Here is an 18560-nt window from a genome sequence, read left to right on the forward strand (position 1 = left end):
ATCCGCCTGCCAATGCAGGGGACACAGGTTCGGGCCCTGGTCCAGGAAGATCCCACATGCCGCGGAGCAACTAAGCCCGTGAGCCACAACTACTGAGCCCACGAGCCACAACTACTGAAGCCCATGCGCCTAGAGCCCATGCCTCACAAGAGAAGCCACTGCAATGAGAAGCCCACGCACTGCAACAAAGAGTAGCCCCTGCTCACTGCAACTAGAGAAAGCCCACGTGCAGCAACGAAGACCCAGTGCAGCCAAAAGTAAATAAATAAAATTTATTTTAAAAAATAAAATAAAATAAAAACTCATCACCAAGATCAAGCAAATTTTATCCCCTATTTAATAGAAGTTTTATAGTTTTGTATTTTATATCTAGGCTTGTGACCCATTTTGAGTTAATATTTGTGTATGGCATGAAGAAAGGTTGAGGTTCATTTCTTTGCATGTAAATATCTACTTGTAGCAAAACTATTTTTTGAAAAGACTCTCCTTTCTCCAATAAATTGCCCCTGCATCTTTGTAAAAAATCAATTGACCAAATCTGTGTAGATTTTTCTCTGGGTTCTTCAGGTAGTACCATTGATCTGTATGTCTGTACTTTCACTCTGCTCTCTTGATTAACACAGCTTTATAGTAGGTCTTGAAACCTGGCAGTGTGAGTCCTCCAACTTTGTTCTTTTTCAGAATTGTGTTCCCTATTCTAGTACCTGTGCATTCCATATAAATTATAGACTAAGTTCAGTAGTTTTTACAAAAAAAATTTTTTTGCTAGAATTTTGATGGGGATTGCATTGACACTATACATGAAATTAGAAAGACTGATATATTAACAATATTTATTCTTCCAATCCATGGATACAGATTATCTTTCTATTTATCTAAATATTTTTGTGATTTCTTCCTTTGGTGTTTTTTAGTTTTACACACAGAGATCTCACATATACATTTTGTTGGGTTTTTACCAAGTATTTTATTTGTACTGGTTATATTATAAATGAAAATTGGTTTTAATTTTTCTTTGACCCATGGACTTTTTTAGAAATGTGTTGTTAAATCTCCACATATCTGAGTATTTTTCAGCTATTTTTCTCCTATGGTTTCTTGTTTAATTCCATTGTTACTTGAAAAGGTATTTTGTATACTTTCTATTACTTTCAATTGAAGTGTGATTTTTACTGAGAATATGGTTTATCTTGGTGAATGTTCCCTGTGTACTTGAGACAAATATGTATCCCGCTGTTGTTGGATGAAATGTTCTATAAATACCAATTCAATCAGGTTGGTTGATGATACAATCAGGTAATATATATCCTTACTAATTTTCTGTTCGCTTGATCTATCCATGACTAATAGGGGGTTATTGAAGCCTCAGTCTATAGCAGTGGATTTTCCTGCTTCTCATTTCAGTTCTGTTCATTTTGCTTCATGTATTTGAGGCTCTGCTGTTACGTGCATACATGTTGGAGATGATATCTTCTTGGAGAATTGGCCCCTTTTTCACTGTTATGCACCTCTCTATTTCTAATAAATCATCCTTGTTTGAAAGTCTGCTTTATATGAAACTGATATAGCCACTACAGTTTTCTTTTGATTAGTGTTAGTATAGTATAAGTTTCTCCACCCTTTTACTTTTAACCTACCTGAGTTTTTATATTTAGAATGAGTTTCTTGTAAGCAGCATATGGTTCAGCCCCTTTTTTTAATCTACTGTAACAATCTCTGACTTTTAATTGGTGAATTTAGGCCAGTCATCTTTAAGTTTAGTGATAAAAATCAACCATCTTTTTGTTTTCTATTTATTGCATTTGTTCTTTAATTCTCCTTTTTTCTCCCTTTTCTACATTCTCATGTTTTAATTGAGCATTTTATTTGATTCCATTTTAACTTCTCTCTGAACATATAATTTATACTTCTTTGTAACTTTGTTAGTAGTTGCCCTATCATTTATAATAGTTTTTAAATAATCTAAATTCATATTCAAATAACACTTTATTACTTCATGTGTAGTGCAGGTATCTTAAGGAGAATATTTCCAATTTCTCCCTCCCATTCCTTGTGACGTTGTTATTCATTTTAATTATGCATATACTATAAAATTCCAAATTATTACTCTTTTTGCTTTAAGAGACAGCTCTCTTTTTGATCAATAAGAATAAGAAAATTAAAATATCTTTTATAATTATTTGGGTTTTTTTCAAATTCTCTCCCTTATTTATATAGATCCAAGTTTCTGATCTATACCACTTTTCTTCTTCCTGAAAAGCTTATTTTAACATTTCTTCCAAATCAGATAAACTTAAAATAAATTCTCTCATTTTCTGTTTATCTGATAGTCTTTATTTCTGCTTCACTTTTGAGAAATGACTGGCTATAATTTCACTGACTATGAAATTCTCTGTAGGAATATTTTTTCTTTTGACACTTTAAAGATTTTACTCCACTTTCTTTTTGCTTGCATAGTTACTTATGACAAATCTATGGTAGTACTTATACTTATTTCTTTATAAGTAAGGTGTGCATCCTTTCTCTGGATTCTTTCAAAATTTTCTCTTTGTTTTCTGCAGTTTCAGTGTGTTTGTCTAGCTTCTTGGACCTGTGGTTTGTCGTCTGACATAAATTTTATAAAGTTTTTGGCTGTTATTTTTCCAGATATTTTCTCTACCTTATTCTCTCTTTCTTTCCCAGGCATTCCGATTATATGCATTTAAAATTTTTTATACATTTATTCACAATATCCCACATTTCTTGGACATTATATTCTTTTTTATCACTATTCTTATTGCTAATTTTTTCTTTGCATATGATTTGGGGATGTTTCTATTGACCTACACTCAAGCTCATTGATTCTCTCCTTGGACGTATCGAAGACATCCTTCTTTTCTGTTCCTGTTTTGTTTATTTCTGGCATTTCCTTTTGATACATTTTTATAGTTTTCATTTCTTTTCTTTCATTATCCATCTGACCTTGCACATTATATTTTTAAATTATTGTTATTTTAGCACTTAACACAGTTATATTAAAATCACTGTCTGGTAGTTCTAACCATTGTGTCTTATCAACTCTAGTTCTGACAAGTTTTTGTCTCTTTCGATTATGGATTTCTTGAGTTTGTTTTGTTTATTTTGTCTTTTGCATGCTTTGTCATTTTTTATTAAAATACAAACATGTTGTATAGAGTAAGAGCTATTGAAACAAACAGGTTTTTATCCTGAAGATGTGTGTATATCTGGCTAGGTGTTGAAATATATTTAATGTTTGCTGTAAGTATAGGCATCCAAGGCTTCAAATTCCTCCAGTCAGCTTGTTTTTACCCTCTTCTTTGATACAACTGCCTCATAGAGAGTTTTTGTCTTTCAAATTTTTCAGCTGTAATCTACTCATTATTACTGGTGGCTTGTTAGGATGGTGTATGGTGAGAGGGAGAAAGCGCACTCTCTAATCTTCTGGTTACGTCTCGGTACTTTGATTGGTCTGTGTCATGGTGTGTGTCCTTCAGAAGTATTTCTGGTTTCCCTCAAGGGGTAGAACTACCCCTCCCTATGCCCCTTAATCCCTGTCCTTGAAGCCACTCTCCAGTTGATTATGACTTTTATTTCCTTAAATGAGAGAATGCTGAAACAGGCTGGAGTGGGTGGAATTCCCTGCCCTCACAGGGGATAAGGTTTCAGAATTGTCCTCTGGTAAGGTCCTTCCTCCTGGAGGTTATGTTTTTTTTAAGGGGAATATTTGGGGAGGGGGTCACAATGGCTACTCTTCCCCTTCACCCCACCAGGGCCATATCGGGAGCTTTTTCTAATCCTCCCCATGAGAACCCGTTTGAGTTCTGCAATGGGTTGAATTGTGTCCCTCCAAAAATACATGTTGAAGTCCTAAGCCCCCATTACCTTAGTATGTGACCTTATTTGTAAGTGGGGTCTTAACAGAGGTAATTAAGTTAAAATGAGGTCTTTGGAGTGGCTCGAATCCAGTATGATCAGTGACCTTATAAGAAGAGGAGATTGAGACACAGACACAGAGAGAAGATGTGAAGACCCAGGGAGACAATGGACATCTACAAGCCAAGAATCACCTGAGACCCCCAGATGCTTGGAGAGAGGCGTGGAATAGATCCTTCCCTCACAACTCTCAGAAGGAAACAGCCCTGCTAAACCTTGATTTCAGATGTTTAGTCTCTACAACTGTAAGACAATAAATTTCTGTCGTTTTAAGCCACTCAGTTTGTGGTACTCTGTTAGAGCAGCCCTAGCAAATGAATTTCTAGAAGAAAAGTATGCAAAAGTGTGGTGCTCCTTATATCACTGAGCCCCTGGACCTTCTCACCCTCATGGTTAGCCTACCCTTGACCTCCAAAAGTTAGTGAACGTTATAGCTAAGCGTTTCTATCAGCTTATGGCATCAAGTGTCTTCTGCTCCAGGTAAGTGGCTCTCATCTGCCTCATCTCTCTGGATGTATCTGCCTCTCTAGGTTTGAGGGGACAGCTTGCTCTGTGACCTCACTTCTCGGATGAGTCCAGTAAAAGTTGCTGATTTGTTTTTTCTTCTTCTTGCTGTCAGGCTAGCGACCACCATTCACAAGCTCTGCATCTTGGAGGTGAAACTGGAAGTTACTCGGCATATCTTTTTCAACACTTTACTGTGATTTGATTTTCAGCAAGTGTTGTTTCTCTGTGAGAATTCCTTGTGTCCTAAACTCCAGAGAAGTTTTTGTATTGGCTATTCCTGAAAGATTCAGGAGTCCCATGTTTTTGATCATTCTCATTTTGAAGGACTAGACTACCTGCAACTACAAATTCGATGCACAATTTCCACCCAGGATGAAACAGCCTCAGTGGAACTTCTACACCCTGAGATAAGAAGTGTATCTGAATTATTTAAGTAACTGATTATACTCTTTTTTATCCAAAGTGTTTCATTCACTGCATTATAAGTGCTGAAAAAAAAATGCCGGGTGAATGAATGAAAAAATGAAGAAACATTTGAATAAAAATACAGTCCTCATTTACTCTTCCCAAAGTAAGAGTTGCTGAATGGCTGTCAAATAACCTATATTGAGCAAACTCACAGGCACAGGGCTGTCGTGTCTGCACCACGCAAAGCCCACTGGATACACCACACAGGCATTGCACTGGAAGAACGACCATGACTGACAGGGGAGGGGATGGCGAGGGGTCCCATAGACTCTGCATGTAGTGCAGCAGGGGCCCTGAGGGGATGCGTGGGGAATGGGAAAGCAGACATGTCATATACTGCTCTTCAGGACAGAGCAAGGAGTGACAGGTACACATCAAAGGTCACTGCCTGCAAGCGTTTCTCTCCACTTGGAGATCCTGTGGGTGAGAGTAGAGGCCAGCCCTGAAGGTAGGAAAAATGCCTGCTATTAAAAGGTGTGGGCTGGATATTACACTCTCATCTCTTAGATCCAAACCCACCTAGGTCACCTTCTGACCTCTGCAAACCTAATTTTTCCTGGGCTATCTCAGTGCCTCCTTCTTGGCTTCTTAGTCTTCCAATATGTGTTTAACAAATTCTGGATCAGCAATCAGTCATCGCTCAGAAATCCTACATATCTCAACATGTTTGTAACTGCATGATAATGAGCTCAACAAGCTCCCACTAGAACCTGCAGAATCTTAGAGCAGCCATGTTTCCATGCCAACAACTATGCCTGTTACACTTTCTGCTGTATTAAATCCTAAACTGTGAATATGCTCTGGGTCCTATTCCACTGACTGACACTGGGCAGTGAGGAATTAACCTTCCCAAAGAGGAATCTGTCCTTTGCCCAGGCTCCTAGGAGTGATATTTAGGCCCTTGGAATGTTCTGTTGATAAGAGTGTTTACCTGGGTCCTGAGCCACACTGGGCTGTCTAACAACGTAATTTATGGTAGAGCCATTTGGCCATGGAGCATCAGCTTGACTCCTGAAAGGGCTGGAGAATAAAGTGTCCACATGGGCAATCAACCATGTCTGTGTGACTGAGGCCCTATAAAAATTCTGGACGTGATGCTCAGGTAAGCTTCCCTGACGAGAAACACCCAAAGCTCTTACAGCAAAATATTTATATTTATCTGAACATCCACATCTTGTACAGAATTTCTGTGACAGATATACCAATAGTATCAGTATGAATGCACCTAACATACGGAAGAGTCAGAATCAGGTAGGGACAGATTTAAAGAAACAACTAATCCATCCTATAAAGTCATTTCATACACTGTCCATATTTTTCTACTAATTTGATTACTCTTCACCCCTCACCCCAATCTGCAGCTATTTGTTCCTTATTATAAGTTTGTGCAGAACTATTTAGCATGGAAGTTAACTTCTGGTTAGCTAATCCCAATCCTCCTCTGCCTGTCGTTTTTCACTTGTATATTACATCCTGAGGATGTGTAGCCCAGTCTCCTGATGCATCTACTCATTGATGTCAGTATCATCATAAACTTGTTCCATAAACTTCCTACAAGGAAGTTGAATCCTACCAAAAAGGCTAGTGTTACCCACATATTAGGACAGTAGTAGATGCAACCTGAAAATGAGTCAAAAGATACTGGTGTGTCATTCAAGTCCCACTCAGTCATTAACAATTGGTCCGGGCCATCTTCACATGTGACCAAATGACCAAATGTCTCCCAGAGCAATGCCATTCAGGTTTGCAGGCTTCTGTTTGACCTTGTCAGGTTCCAAAAGCAGAAGTTGTCTTGGCAACATATAGCTTCACCATCTGGGGCATCCGGTATCACTGAGCTAAAAGACAATATCTCTTGCTCTGAATCTCTCTCAAGGCACCAGTGTAATACTGGATTGTCCTTGTGGCATAACCTTTTTATTCATCCCTTCAGCCTCAGCTACTCTTTCTCCTTCTGTCCATTTGTCATTGATTTTTACCCACACTTTTCCACCTTTGGAAGGGACTTCTAATTAGTATTGATCCAGACTGCAGGCAGTAATACTAGTCTAGCAATGCCTCAACCCAGTCCAAGCCCATTCATGTAGGGCAGGGTTACACTGGTGCAGAACTGGTGGGCTATCTCAACAATGAGGCAAACAGCTGCATTCACTGTCAACCCCAATTTTTCCAGATGGGGATTCCACTAATTCCTCTAATTTTCATATAGAGACTGAAATCAAGAATTCCTAGGAATTCTGACATAAGATTTAAAGATAAAGTTAACAGTTCCTTATTTTGGAATTGTGCTGGCTCTCAGCATCTGCTGTTGCAGCCCTGGTTCTGGGACCACTGCATCAGGTAGGAAAGAGAAAGTTGGAGTCAGGACAAAAAGCCCTGGTGCTTTCTTTCGTCAATGCTTACACTGATTAGCTTGTAGGGCCATTGACCAAGACAATTCAAGTCCAAGTTTCTCATCGTCACCTGAGCCTTCTTTAATTCTTCCAAAGTATGGCAAATAGAGTAGATTTATTTTGGACCTTTCCATGCTGGGGAAGCACCCCGGACTACCGTCTGCCCACCCAGTCACTGACAGTGCTGCATTAAAACCTTTGTTTTCCCCATCAACGTTCACTTTTTTTAAAACCTCATTTCTTAATAACCATTCAAAGTTTTCCAACTTGCTGGAATAAATCCCTTGACTCTTACTTTGTCTTTCCTCATTCTCTTACAAATCATGCTAAACTTCTTAGCTGTCCGGCATTTCAGTAAGACTTTCCCTTTGGTAGCTGTCTTGAGATTAGTGGCTATAGTTCAGACTTGCTGGAATTCGAGCTTGTCCCAGCATCAGGATCTTCCCTAATACTTTATTTTCATTTTAACTCTTAAAAAATACAATAGCTAAGGGATTGTATATTTGGCTTATTTCCAATTAACTTTGCATTTCTTTATGCAGTCAGTGAGCCAGCTACTCAAAAATTGAATCTATCATTTCTAAATTCCATTGGTAACTTTTTCCTCCATTAACTGATTGTAGCAAAGCTGCATTTTCATACCATGGGTGACTCCAAGCCCTTCCAGAAATCAAATGTTTCCAGTCCCCACCACCTCCCTCTCATTTTTCCCAAACCACATATTTCAGTGAGACAGGGTCAGTCTAGTGAATCCCACTTTTAACACCAACTATCAAGTTAGAAGGGCAGCTCCCAATACCACTCCCACTTCTGACATAAACCGCACAGTCTGGGGGTTCCCAGGACCACCCTCTGGTTTACTAAAAGGATTCACAGAACTCACTGAAAGCTGTTATCCTCATGTTTGTATTTTTTTTTACAGTTAAAGGACACAGATTAAAATCAGAGATGAGACAACTGAGCCCAGGAGGGTTCCAGTGCAGAGCTTCCTGTTGTCCTGTCCCAGGGGAACTAAGGGCAGCACCAGGTCCTCCCAGCAAAGATGTGTGACAGCACACAGAGTACTGCCAACCAGGAAGGTCACCCGCACCCTGGGGGCTTTGGGCCATTGCAGCATCACTCTTTCTCTGGATGGGCTGGAGACCAAAGTTTGGTCAATCTTGCCTACGTGATCAAGGTCCAGGAGAAACTCCGACACCAGCACCCAGGTGAGTGTCCCTAGTTGTCAATCCTGCGTGTGTATTATCACACAGCACTACCAGCAGGAGTTAATGCCACCCATACTTCCCCAGGAGGAGATAGATGGAAGCTCCCTGTTTGGAACCCTTCTCAGCTCTGCCCCCACCTCCCTCCCCTTGGCTGATTTTAATCCATGTCCTTTTACTGTAATGAACCATAATCACGAGCAGAGCAGATTCCAGTGAGTTCTATGAGTCCTACTAGTGAATTATCAAACATAGGGTGGTCTTCAGGACTCCTGAACTCTGCACTGGTGTCAAAACGCAGTCTTGTGGCAATCGCCTAACTTTACAAACACAGAAAAGGAATCTTCCAGAAACACTGACCTGCACATGAAGCCTCTGTAGGACTGGACCAGCATTCCCTGCCCTCTGCATGGATGGAGGCCACCTCCCCCGCTGTGGGAGGCACATGAGGAAAGCCAGGGAAAATGATGTGGTCTCATCATCTTCATCCCACTCAGGATGAGAATTCTGGGGGCCAAGAAAAGAACAGACGAATCTCAGAAAATGAAAGAGTCTTGTCTAAAATAAGTTTGACAACATCTCACAAACATCCATGTAGAAACATTTTTATCATCTTTCTTAAGAAAATACTGATCCACGAAAATGCACGTAATTTTCTAATGAAAATTAGACTTTAAACTACACAAAACTCCAAAGACATAGTCATGCCAACATCTGCTCCCTACTCCAGCATTATAAGTATCAGCACTTCCCAGTATAAATGAACGCAAGGGTGCTGTGAGATAATAAATAGGGACAAAGCGGAGAGAAGAAACCAAAAGAAAATGACTGAATAATAGAACTACAAAGAACATAACAAGGGAAACAGGAAGAGAGCTTAACCAAAGAATGGGCCATCAGCCACGAACGGGCCTCCCAGCCTAGCCCAGACAGTCTCAGAATCTTTCCCAACACAGTACACAGTCACTACAAATAGATGACATAAAATGCCTTCACTACTCCAGAATTTAATTAATCAAGAATAGAAACGTGGATAAAAGGCAGAAAAGACCAGAGTGTGTTCCATTAGTTCATGCTTGGCATTGTGCTGGATTCGTTTGCATATATTCACTTTCATACTGTTTTAGAATCTTCAGACTGACCCTTTTTTGAAACGAGGATAGTAAGGTACCGCAGGAGAACGTGACAAGCCAGTGTCACACAGCTAATAGGAAGCTGAACTGTGTAATCTAGGATAGGAGTTGGCAAACTACAGCCCACAAGCCCAATCCAGCCCTTTGTTTTTGTAAGTAAAGTTTTACTGGTACGTAACCATTCTCAACATTTTTGTATTGTTTACAGCTGTTTTTGTACTAAAATGAGATAGTTGAGTATTTGCAACAGAGACAGTATGGCCTGCAAAGTCTGAAGTATTTACCATCTGGTCTTTTTCAGAAAATGTTTGCTGACCCCTGGTCTAGGACACTTTTCACTATGCATAGTTTTAAAGCCCCAGGATAAATAAGCACTGTCACTTGTACTTTATGTTTAGCACTATTTTAAATTAGGGTTGCCAGTGATCCGTTTCTTACTTTGTGAGAAGAGAGTAAAAGAAGAAAAAACAGAACAAGATGTATCTTTCTTCCCAACCCTTTGACCCACAAATTGATTTCCACAAAATTAGAATTTTATATCCCAAGAGCATTTGGCATATGACAATTCTAGAAATCAAAAAGAAAAATATCAATATGTTTTAGGCATTTCTGGAGTTCAGAGGTATTTTATTCTAAAAGTAATAATAGTTACCATGAATTGAGTATGACAATGAACTAGAAATACATTCGATGCTTCCTAGTATTTTTCTACCTTCAAAACAACCCAATGAGACAGATATTTTTGCCCTCTTACAAAAGAGGAAACAGAGGCTTGTAAAAGTGGGAGAATTTTCACGAAGACAGTCATGGAAAGAAAGACCCTGTATTCGAGCTCAAGGCTGTGTGACTTGAGTAGGCACCCTCTGCACCGTGCAGAGTGAGGAGTCTGGAGTGGAAGACCAGGGAGCATGAAGGTGTGCGGGAATCACCACCTGCTGCACCCCAGCTATTTCAGGCACCAGAGCCAGCATTCATACACGTGACTGAGTGCCAGCCTCGGGACCTCCGGGCACACATTCCTCCCTCTCTGCTGGAGATGGACAAACTGAGGCTTGGAGAGGTGAGGATGTTTTCCCAGACTGTTCTCTTTCATGGTACATCTTCCCCGTCCTTGGTGTTTTGGACAATCCACGTTAATATCACACATCATTCAATGACTCTACACCAGTGTTCCATGATAAGGTGGGGTGTCCCTGGGGAAGCCATTCTCTCTCCTGAAAACCATTCTCTATAATTACCACACATCGCTGGCCACATCCCTGCCTTTGTTTTACCATGTCTAGCAATCCTTTGCACCCCTGAGATGAAGTGTAGCCCAGAGAGAGAAACTCACATGAAAATGCAGCCAAGAAACCAAACTGGCCACCTGAACCTCTATTTTCTTGCCATGAACCAGAGGTCCCCCTCTGCCAACTACAGCTGCAGAGACCACGTAGAGAGCGTGTCAAGGGCCCTTTTCATTTCCTTGTCAGTATCCTGGGAAACAGACAGTAAACACCAAGACAACGGGACAAGGAAATACAACCTTAAGTGACTAATTATTGTAAAAAGCTCCACACAGGTTTCAGGAATGAGGATTAACAAGAGAAGTGAGGGGAGACCCTCAAGATGGCAGAGGAATAAGACGTGGAGATGACCTTCCTCCCCACAAATGCATCAGAAATATACCTACATGTGGAACAACCCCTACAGAACACCTACTGAATGCTGGCAGAAGACCTCAGACCTCCCAAAACGCCAAAAACTCCCCACGTACCTGGGTAGGGCAAAAGAAAAAAGAAAAAACAGAGACAAAAGAATAGGGACGGGACCTGCACCAGTGGGAGGGAGCTGTGAAGGAGGAAATGCTTCCACACACTAAGCCCCTTCGCAGGGGGAGACTGCGGGTGGCGGAGGGAGAAAGCTTCGGGGCCGCGGAGGGAGAAAGCTTCGCGGCCGCGGAGGAGAGCGCAGCAACAGGGGTGCAGAGGGCAAAGCGGAGAGATTCCCGCACGGACCGGTGCCGACCGGCACTCACCAGCCTGAGAGGCTTGTCTGCTCACCGCTGGGGTGGGCGGGGCTGGGAGCTGAGGCTCGGGCTTCGGTCGGAGCGCAGGGAGAGGACTGGGGTTGGCGGCGTGAACACAGCCTGCAGGGGGTTAGTGCGCCACGGCTGGCGGGGAGGGAGTCGGGGGAAAAGTCTGGACCTGCCGAAGAGGCAACAGACTTTTTCTTCCCCCTTTGTTTCCTGGTGCGCGAGGAGAGGGGATTCAGAGCGCCGCTTAAAGGAGCTCCAGAGACGGGCGCGAGCCGCGGCTACCAGTGCGGACCCCAGAGACGGGCATGAGACGCTAAGGCTGCTGCTGCCGCCACCAAGAAGCCTGTGTGCGAGCACAGGTCACTCTCCACACCCCCCTTCCGGGAGCCTGTGCGGCCCGCCACTGCCAGGGTCCCGGGATCCAGGGCCAACTTCCCCAGGAGAACGCACGGAGCGCCTCAGGCTGCTGCAACGTCACGCCGGCCTCTGCCGCAACGTCACGCCGCCTCTGCCGCCGCAGGTTCGCCCCGCCTCCGTGCCCCTCCCTCCCCCCGACCTGAGTGAGCCAGAGACCCCGAATCAGCGGCTCCTTTAACCCCGTCCTGTCTGAGCGAAGAACAGACGCCCTCCGGCGACCTACACGCAGAGGCGGGGCCAAATCCAAAGCTGAGCCCCCGGGAGCTGTGCGAACAAAGAAGAGAAAGGGAAATCTCTCCCAGCAGCCTCAGGAGCAGCGGACTGAAGCTCCACAATCAACTTGATGTACCTGCATCTGTGGAATACCTGAATAGACAGCCAGTCATCCCAAATTGAGGAGGTGGACTTTGGGAGCAACTGTAGACTTAGGGTTTGCTTTCTGCGTCTAATTTGTTCCTGGCTTTATGTTTATCTTAGTTTAGTATTTATAGAGTTTATTGTCATTGGTAGATTTGTTTATTGATTTGGTTGTTCTCGTCCTCTTTTTTTTAATATATATAGGTATATTTTTTTTCCTTTTTCTCTTTTTGTGAGTGTGTATGTGTATGCTTCTTTGTGTGATTTTGTCTGTATAGCTTTGCTCTTACCATTTGTCCTAGGATTCTGTCTGTCCGTTTTAGGGGTGGTTTTTTTTTCTGTAAAATTTTTAGCACTCGTTATCATTGGTGGATTTGTTTTGTGGTTTGGTTGCTCTCTTCTTTCTTTTTTTTTTAATTTTTAATTTTAATAATTATTTTTATTTTAATTATTTTATTTTATACTTTTCTTTCTTTCTTTTATCCCTTTTCTTCTTAGCCGTGTGGCTGACAGGGTCTTGGTGCTCTGGACGGGTGTTAGACCTGAGCCTCTGAGGTGGGAGAACCACGTTCAGGACATTGGTCCACCAGAGACCTCCCGGCTCCACGTAATATCAAACAGCGAAAGCTCTCCCAGAGATCTCCATCTCAACACTAAGACCCAGCTCCACTCAATGACCAGCAAGCTACAGTGCTGGACACCCTATTCCAAACAACTAGCAAGACAGGAACACAACCCCACCCATTAGTAGAGAGGCTGCCTAGAGGTGGATGGACCTAGAGTCTGTCATACAGAGTGAAGTAAGTCAGAAAGAGAAAAACAAATACCATATGCTAACCCATATATATGGAATCTTAAAAAAAAAAATGGTCATGAAGAACCTAGGGGCAAGACGGGAATAAAGATGCAGACCTACTAGAGAATGGACTTGAGCATATGGGGAGGGGGAAGGGTAAGCTGGGACAAAGTGAGAGAGTGGCATGGACATATATATACTACCAAACGTAAAATAGATAGCTAGTGGGAAGCAGCTGCATAGCACAGGGAGATCAGCTCAGGGCTTTGTGACCACCTAGAGGGGTGGATAGGGAGGGTGGGAGGGAGGGAGACACAAGAGGAAAGAGATATGGGGACATATGTATATGTATAACTGATTCACTTTGTTTTAAAGCAGAAACTAACACACCATTGTAAAGCAATTATACTCCAATAAAGGTGTTAAAAAAAAAACAGTAGAGAGGCTACCTAAAATCATACTAAGTTCACAGACACCCCAAAGCACACCACCGGATGTGGTCCTGTCCACCAGAAAGATACGATCCAACCTCATCCACCAGAACACAGGCACCAGTCCCCTCCACCAGGGAGCCTACACAACCCACTGAACCAACCTTAGCCACTGGGGGCAGACACCAAAAACAATGGGAACTACGAACCTGCAGCCTGCAAAAAGGAGACCCCAAACACAGTAAGAGAAGCAAAATGAGAAACACACAGCAGATGAAGGAGCAAGGTAAAAACTCACCAGACCAAACAAATGAAGAGGAAATAGGCAGTCTACCTGAAAAAGAATTCAGAATAATGATAGTAAAGATGATCCAAAATCTTGGAAATAGAATGGAGAAAATACAAGAAACATTTAACAAGGACCTAGAAGAACTAAAGAGCAAACAAACAATGATGAACAACACAATAAATGAAATTAAAAATTCTCTAGAAGGAATCAATAGCAGAATAACTGAGGCAGAAGAATGGATAAGTGCCCTGGAAGATAAAATAGTGGAAATAACTACCACAGAGCAGAATAAAGAAAAAAGAATGAAAATAATTGAGGACAGTCTCAGAGACCTCTGGGACAACATTAAATGCACCAACATTCGAATTATAGATGTCCCAGAAGAAGAGAAAAAGAAAGGGACTGAGAAAATATTTGAAGAGATTATAGTTGAAAACTTCCCTAATATGGGAAAGGAAATAGTCAATCAAGTCCAGGATGTGCAGAGAGTCCCATACAGGATATATCCAAGGAGAAACACATCAAGACATACATTAAACAAACTATCAAAAATTAAATACAAAGAAAAAATATTAAAAGGTGCAAGGGAAAAATAACATACAAGAGAATCCCCATAAGGTTAACAGCTGATCTTTCAGCAGAATATCTGCAAGCCAGAAGGGACTGGCAAGACATATTTATAGTGATTAAAAGGAAAAAGCTACAACCAAGATTACTCTACCCAGCAAGGATCTCATTCAGATTCGACAGAGAAATTAAAACCTTTATGGACAAGCAAAAGCTAAGAGAATTCAGCACCACCAAACCAGCTTTACAACAAATGTGAAAGGAAGTTCTCTAGGCAGGAAGCACAACAGAAGGAAAAGACCTACAATAACAAACCCAAAACAATTTTTAAAATGGTAATAGAACATACATATCAATAATTACCTTAAATGTAAATGGATTAAATGCTCCAACCAAAAGATATAGACTGGCTAAATGGATACAAAAACAAGACCCGTATATATGCTGTCTACAAGAGACCCACTTCAGACCTAGGGACACATACAGACTGAGAGTGATGGGATGGAAAAAGATATTCCATGCAAATGGAACTCAGAAGAAAGCTGGAGTAGCAATTCTCACATCAGAAAAAAACAGACTTTAAAATAAAGACTATTACAAAAGACAAAGAAGGACACTACATAATGATCAAGGGATCAATGCAAGAAGAAGATAATAGCAATTGTAAATATTTGTGCACCCAACATAGGAGCACCTCAATACATAAGGCAAATGCTAACAGCTATAAAAGGGGAAATCAACAGTAACACAATCATAGTAGGGGACTTTAACACCCAACTTTCACCAATGGACAGATCATCCTAAATGAAAATAAATAAGGAAACACAAGCTTTAAATGATACATTAAACAAGATGGACTTAATTGATATTTATAGGACATTCCATCCAGAAACAACAGAATACACTTTCTTCTCAAATGCTAATGGAATATTCTCCAGGATAGACCATATCTTGGGTCACAAATCAAGCCTTGGTAAATTTAAGAAAATTGAAATCATATCAAGTATGTTTTCCAACCATAACACTTTGAGACTAGATATCAATTACAGGAAAAAAGCTGTAAAAAAATACAAACACATGGTGGCTAAACAATATACTACTTAAAAACCAAGAGATAAGTGAAGAAATCAAAGAGAAAATCAAAAAATACCTAGAAACAAATGACAATGAAAACACAATGACCCAAAACCTATGGGATGCAGCAAAAGCAGTTCTAAGAGGGAAGTTTATAGCAATACAATCCTACCTCAAGAAACAAGAAAAATCACAAATAATCAACCTAACCTTACACCTAAAGCAATTAGAAAAGAAGAACAAAAAAAACCCCAAATTTAGCAGAAAGAAAGAAATTGTAAAGATCGGATCAGAAACAAATGAAAAATAAATGAAGGAAACAATAGCAAAGATCAATAAAACTACAAGCTGGTTCATTGAGAAGATAAGCAAAATTGATAAACCATTAACCAGATTCATCAAGAAAAAAAAGGGAGAAGACTCAAATCAATAGAATTAGAAATGAAAAAGGAGAAGTAACAACTGACTCTGCAGAAATACAAAGGATCGTGAGAGATTACTGCAAGCAACTCTATGCCAATAAAATGGACACCCTGGAAGAAATGGACAAATTCTTAGAAAAGCACAACCTTCTGGGACTGAACCAGGAAGAAATAGAAAATAGAAACAGACCAATCACAAGCACTGAAATTGAGACTGTGGTTAAAAATCTTCCAACAAACAAAAGCCCAGGACCAGATGGTTTCACAGGCGAATTCTATCAAACATTTAGAGAAGAGCTAACACCTTTCCTTCTCAAACTCTTCCAAAATATAGCAGAGGGAGAAACACTCCCAAACTCATTCTACGAGGCCACCATCACCCTGATACCAAAACCAGACAAAGATGTCACAAAGAAAGACAACTATGTCACAAAGAAAGAAGTCACAAAGAAAGAAAACTATAGGCCAATATCACTAATGAACATAGATGCAAAAATCTACAACAAAATACTAGCAAACAGAATCCAACAGCACATTAAAAGGATCATACACCATGATCAAGTGGGGTTTATCACAGGAATGCAAGGATTCTTCACTATATGCAAATCAATCAATGTGAAAAACCATATCAACAAACTGAAGGAGAAAAACCATATGATCATCTGAATAGATGCAGAAAAAGCTTTCAACAAAATTCAACACCCATTTATGATAAAAACCCTCCAGAAAGTAGGCATAGAGGGAACCTACCTCAACATAATAAAGGCCATATATGAAACACCCACAGCCAATATCGTTCTCAATGGTGAAAAACTGAAATCATTTCCACTAAGATTAGTCATGTTCTTGTTAAGGAATGATTGTCATCCATTACCCCTCCTTTCTGCAGTATTCTCTAGACTGGTCCTTCCCCTGCACTGCTTGGCAGTTTTAGCACCTGGATCACCGTGATCTCTCCAATCTCTTTTTAATACTCACAATCTCTTTTTAATCCTTTTGGTGCCTGACTTCCCCTTCCTTTACTTCCTCTTCTCCAAAGAGTTGATCCTCTGCGCAGCCTCGCCACCCCCATAGCCACCCCCATACCTTGACATTAATGATGACCGCTATGAGGCTTTGAGAGAAGATATCATGGAAATAATAAGGGTGGAAGAGTGAAAAGATAGAAATAATCTGGGCTTTTATGACATTGTTGGGTTGCTGAACCAACCCTTGAACTTTTTCATATGTAAGACAAATAAACTCCTTTTGTTAAACCAAAAAAAAAACAACAACAACAGGAGAAGCATAGGGCTGGATAAACATGGTTTTATGTGATTCATTCTTCCAAATTCCTTCTATATACAAACTCCAAGTAGAGCCCAAGACTTAAAAGCTAGGCTGATTTACAACATCATGGAGCTGGAAGCTCACAAAGGGCTACAACACAGCCCAGCCCAGTAAGGCTGGTGCTCAAGAAGGTGCCTCCAAGACCAGGTGGGATGGGGCCGGGCAGCACCCAGGCTCTGCAGGCACTGGTGTAACAAGGGTCTGCACCCAGAAGGCAGGGAATGGGGTTCAAAAGCTTCCTGTGGACATTGGTGGCATTTAGCTTTTATAATCTATTTTCGCCTTTTTAGTTTTAAAATGAAACACAGGCCAGGGAATGCTTTTTCCCCAAAAAGTTGTATTATAATGAAAAAGCTGTTCTCCTGGTTGGTTAAAAAAAATTTCCATGAACCCCTTGGAAATCATAAATAACAAGAGTGTATGATGTCATCCTTGCTTTCTGAAAACAAAATCAATAAGACATTTTGATGGGCATCAAAAACAGAATGTATCTCTCCTCGCCTCAGTTCAAATAAATCTCCCCTAAAGATGGATCTGTTTATCTTTGACTGAAGTCATAGTCATGTCAAGGATACGAAGTGAACTAGACCATCAAGGCGATTACTAGTTTATTCAGATCAAAAGGCCAGGGCAGCACCCCCACCATGGCTGTGTCTGACTCAAATAGACTATTGTGCTTTCTGTGATAATTATTGATTCCATTTCCCCCTTGGTTTGCCGCTGCGACACGTGTGTTCCCACACTGCACACAAGTCCACTGATCACTTTCTATACCCCAGACACCACACTGGGCACTGACGGCACAGAGACAACTGGACGCCCAAGGAATCTGGTCCAGGAGGAGTCTGGACCATGATGTGGGGAGCCCTGGGGAAGGTCGCCAGGGAGCTGGGGGCTCCCTGGGGGATAGACTAGCTGGGTGTTGTAGAGAAGCTTCCTGAACCTCTCAGAATGCCTGAGCGAAGTCCTGGAAAATGAGTAGGAGTTGTCCCCGTAGAGATCAGGGAAAGGCCATCCTGGGAAGATGTGCAGGTGAAGGTCCAGAGAGACAACGGCCAGCACTGTCTGCTGGGGCCACTGTGACAGAACTCCACAGATGGGGCAGCTTAAACAGCAGATATTTATTGTCTCACAATCCTGGAGGCTGGAAGTTTGAGATCAAGGTGTCCGGCAGGGCTGGTTTCCCCTGAGGCCTGTCTCCCTGGCTTGTAGACAGCTGTCT

The sequence above is a fragment of the Leucopleurus acutus genome, assembly GCF_964270905.1.
Source record: "Leucopleurus acutus genome assembly, chromosome: 9".
In the NCBI taxonomy this organism is placed as follows: Eukaryota; Metazoa; Chordata; class Mammalia; order Artiodactyla; family Delphinidae; genus Leucopleurus; species Leucopleurus acutus.